Source organism: Ascaphus truei, chromosome 11 (genome assembly GCF_040206685.1).
Source record: "Ascaphus truei isolate aAscTru1 chromosome 11, aAscTru1.hap1, whole genome shotgun sequence".
Taxonomy (NCBI): Eukaryota; Metazoa; Chordata; class Amphibia; order Anura; family Ascaphidae; genus Ascaphus; species Ascaphus truei.
Window position 1 is genome coordinate 10,182,681 of NC_134493.1, and position 5,000 is coordinate 10,187,680.

General features: G+C 41.1%; 1 non-coding gene across 1 annotated transcript; it reads right to left on the reverse strand.

The window, feature by feature from the left end:
• Window positions 1–4,736: 4,736 nt before the first annotated feature.
• Window positions 4,737–4,809, reverse strand: TRNAF-GAA (transfer RNA phenylalanine (anticodon GAA)). Its single transcript has one exon. It is a non-coding gene; the product is annotated as a tRNA-Phe (tRNA).
• Between the last annotated feature and the right edge of the window lie 191 nt (window positions 4,810–5,000).

The window sequence follows — 5,000 nt, forward strand, 5'->3', positions numbered from 1 at the left end:
ACCTACCCCATCACACAAACACACACACACAAAAAATGTATATTGGTAACAATAATTTAAAAAGGGGGAATTAAAATGGCCGAAGTGGGCAATGTATAATTGTGTACAGATCCATAAACCGACCCCTGAGCATGTATATACCTATAACCATGTACAGTGTTGTTTGTTACAGCGGTTTCCAAATTATTTCCTTTTGAAAGATTTCATTTTTCTGAAAGGGTGCAAGCAAATTGTATGAAAATTGAACAAAAGTTACAAAAGAATACATGGATGTTTCGTATCCAGAGTCAGGTGGATGAGATGAGATGGGGACATGTTCATATTGTAACTGTACATTACTAAAAAAAGGCTTTTTTTCTATACAGATAAGGTGTTTTAAAAAAACATGCAATACACACTCACACACACAAATGCAAAACTGTAACTGTTTCATACGCTCATAATATACATTTTCTTTAACTGTGCACGCAATGTCTTGTATATAATGTATACCCTGTTCATGTATGTAACTGTACTTGTAACCATGTACTATTTGTTTTACTCTGTGCCCAGGACATACTTGAAAACGAGAGGTAACTCTCAATGTATTACTTCCTGGTAAAATATTTTATAAATAAATAAAATGCACACTCACACACACAAATGCAAAATGCACACACAAAAGCCAAAAAGATGGTACTGCAAACACTAATTAACACCAAAGGGATGTGCCTATTGCTAAAATATGAGCAGCAGCAGCGGCAGCACCCCTGTTATCTATGGATGGGACTGATACCCCCTGCAGACACAGGCACACACGCGCACACACGCGCACACACACGCGCACACACGCGCACACACGCACAGAGGGGTCTGTAGTGTGACAGGGCACGCCAGCTTCGCCACCAGGCACTCCTTCTTGAATGAAAATAAACCTATCTCCTTACCTCTTTGTGGATGCACCCTCTTTACCAACAAGAGGGACAGGACCAGCACTCCTCAGCTTCCATTTACCCTTCCTTTCCTCTCTCACTTGAAAACTTTCTACCTCTCTCTCTCTCTCTCTCTCTCTCTCTCTCTCTCTCTCTCTCTCTCTCTCTCTCTCTCTCTCTCTCTCTCTCTCTCTCTCTCTCTCTCTCTCTCTCTCTCTCTCTCTCTCCTCTCTCTCTCTCTCTCTCTCTCTCAAACTTTACACCTAGCAGCCAGTATATGTGATGATGTCACAATGCGTCTCTAACATCACAGACATATGCTGACATCATCACACAGGCTGACTGGCCATTAAGAGACAGAGAGGCAGATAGAGACACACTGACAAATGCATACACTGAAGGCACAGGCAGCATGCAGCTTCTGCACCATAAAAGTACATTTGAATCAAAAAGAATGATGATGTCTTTTAAGTGTGGCTCTATTGAAGTTTTGGGGTGTAAGTGTCAAGACAATCTTGGCAAAAAACGGAGGCATCATTTTCAACCATTTAATCAATATGTGCTTTTAGATGACATCTATCCTACATTCTGCATGGATATAATAATAATAATATTATTAAAAATAATATTAATAATAATAATAATAGATACCATGGGAAAATAATAGGAGACATAATGGAAATATTATCCAGTTTGTCACCATAAGGGGAATATACATAGCGCTTCACAGCAATAATACAAGTGACAAAACTGGAATATAATAAATATATGGCTAGGATACAGTATCCTACAGTACATCTGTCATGGATATAATAATAAGAGACATCATGGGAAAATTATAGGAAACATAATGGTAAAAAGCGCTACAGACATAAAAGGAAAGATCCGGAAAAAGAGTTGCTGCTCCCCCGAAGAGCTTACAGTCTAAGTCTATACATAACAAGATACTATGTGTATCCATTTTGTGACCATTTCTGTCATCAGAAAATAGAAAACAACATGCAGAACACATCCAACTTTGCTGCCATTTGCTCATTAAATATTTTGACCAACACCAGTCTGTGAACTGTTGATGTTTAATGCTATGGTCACAAGCACAGCAGTATCGCCAATAATGCAAGACGGTTTTATGTATGTCTTCTTCGCGCTGAAGCCGGTGTCTCTTGGAGCTCTGGTGGAGGAACTATTCACCTGTCTTGATGTCTCAGAGCTTTCAGAGAGTAAAAAACCTAGCAATAGTTTAGTTATTTTGATGCCCGCCTCATATAAATAAAATACAGGAGAGACTTCCGGTGACGTCAGGGAGAATGGCGGTTTGAGAGACGAGCTCCAGAGCCCATCCAGGAGAAAAATAATAGCACAAGCACATACCAGGACAAAAACACACCAAAAGTTAAGAAACGTCTGGGTAAAGCTCCCAGGACATAATCCTACGGCATCTTTCCAGGTTGTAGGAGCGGTTTTGCTCTACCCCCAAAGGAGGTGGTCGGCGCCCGAGGAGGGAAGAAGCCGCCATTGCACTGCGGAGAGGACCAACGGCAGTGTAGGCTTTCACAGGGGGTGCCGATCACCATGGTGAACATCTATGCACCAAATGAAAACCAGGTTCCTTTCCTCGAGACAGTGTTGGAGATAGTAAGTAGACACAATCACACATCAGTAATACTTGCAGGTGATTTTAATATAATAGTTCCCCGGAACATGATAGAGCCAATGCTCATGGCACAGTCCCACCCAAGACTACTATCCTTAATGCTAAGAAATTTAAGGAATAATGAAAGATTTCCCACTGTTTGATATCTAGAGGTCCCAACACCAGGGACAGAGAGATTACTCCTTCTTCTCAACCCCACATCAGACCTACTCGAGGATTGACTATTTTCTAGGTACCAGGGATGTTCTCCAGGCGTCCTCCCAGTCGAATATTGGCTCAATTTCTTGGTCTTGGTCTGACCATGCCCCCATCGAAATGGAGCTCTCTTTGCCTTTTATAAAGAATTCCAGCTATAAATGGAAACTAAATGATTCCCTGTTAAATTCCCCAGAAATAATGAGCACATTTACTCAAAAAATAGTAGAATATTTTGACCTAAACAAGGGGTCAGTCGAGTCTCCGATCACGCTGTGGGAAGCCCATAAGGCATCTATTCGAGGCTCTCTCATTTCTCCAGCGTCATATAAAAAGAAAAAAAAGCAAAAAGAAGTTTAAGGCCGTGCTAGCTCTGCACCTAGTAGAAGTTTTCAATGCATTTATGGGGGGTGAAGATGTCCCGGCCTCTATGTCTACAGCCAACCTGGCAATAATTCACAAAGAAGGTAGAGACCCACTGCAATGTGGCAATTATAGGCCGATATCTCTTCTAAATTCTGATCTAAAAATATATAGTAAGATTTTAGCAAACAGACTAAACCCGATTCTTCCGAGCTTGATTCATAAAGACCAGGTTGGATTTATTTCGGGCAGACAAGCTTCAGATAATACTTGGAAAATAATAAACATTGTGGACCACGTGCATCTCTCAGGTACAAGAGCATTTTTGTTGAGCTTGGATGCCGAAAAAGCATTCGATAGAATTAGGTGGGACTTTTTAGACCAAACATTGATTAAATTCGGCTTCAGGGGCCCCTTCTTAGAGGGGATCAGAGCTCTGTACAAAAACCCAACAGCGGTTGTAAAACTCCCGGGAGGAGACTCAAGTCCCATAAAAATTACGAATGGTACAAGGTAGGGTTGTCCCTTGTCCCCACTTCTGTTTGCATTGTCGATTGAACCACTCGCGGCCACAATTAGAAATGACGATGATATAAAAGGGATTGTTATTGGAGCGCGAGAATACAAGATATCTCTTTTTGCAGATGATATCATTTTGTCATTGTCGTCCCCAATGACGACTCTGCCTAACCTCCAGTCACAGCGGGAAAAATTTGGCCGGGTATCAGGGTATAAAATTAACAGCGATAAATCTGAAGCCCTGAACCTATCACTCCTCGCCCCCGAGGTAAAACTATTGCAAATTAATTTTAGTTATAAATGGAGCCCTAACAACATTAAATACCTAGGGATCAGAATCGCAAATTCTTATGCTGCCTTATTTAAATATAATTTCCCCCCCTTATTTACAGAAATTAAAAAAAACCTACAGTGCTGGAACAAGTACCACATTTCATGGCTCGGAAGAGTGACATCTGTTAAGATGAACATCCTTCCCAGGCTACTGTACGTCTTCCAGACCCTCCCGGTCTGTGTTCCGCTGGCAGACCTCAAAAGCATTCAAAATAGTATTTTCCAATTCATCTGGAAGGACAAAAAGCCGCGGGTGTGGGAGTGTGGAGGTCTGGGAGTACCAGATATAATTAATTATTATCAAGCGACCCACCTAAAACAAGCGATAGTTTGGAACAACGATCCAGTGTCTTGCGGCTGGTTGGAAATTGAGTCCTCCTGTGTCGCTCCCCTCTCACTCGGGGCAATACTTTGGTCCGGAGGGGGAGAGAAGATAATATCGGACAGAACAGGCCTGGGAGCAATGAGATGCACGTGGAAAATTTGGACAAAAACAAGAAATAAATATAAACAAAATACAGCACACAATCCACTTTGCTTGCTCTCACTTATTGTATCATTTTGCCAATACCTATATGTGCAACACTGATTTTTAATGCTATTGTTTCATACGTTGCATTCATTCTTTGGTATCTCTTATAAAATGGTTGAACTGAATCAGAAGTCATACAGTATGGTGACAAATTATTATTATTATTATTATGATTCTAAATAATGTAAAGGTTGCTCAATAAACTGCTGCTGGTATTGACAAAATCATCTGCCGAAACCCGGGATCGAACCAGGGACCTTTAGATCTTCAGTCTAACGCTCTCCCAACTGAGCTATTTCGGCTATGCATGATTTTTGGACAGGTGTCTGGAGCGGATCTGAAGCACAATGTTAGAGATAGGACAGATAAGCTTCCTTGAAAAGGTGAATTTTCAGAGAGTCTGGGGGAATACAATATAAGACTTCATGGGAATAAGTGCAAACTGTAAACACTGTAAAATCTGGGGCATCCCTTCAATCTAGTACAGTCTAGT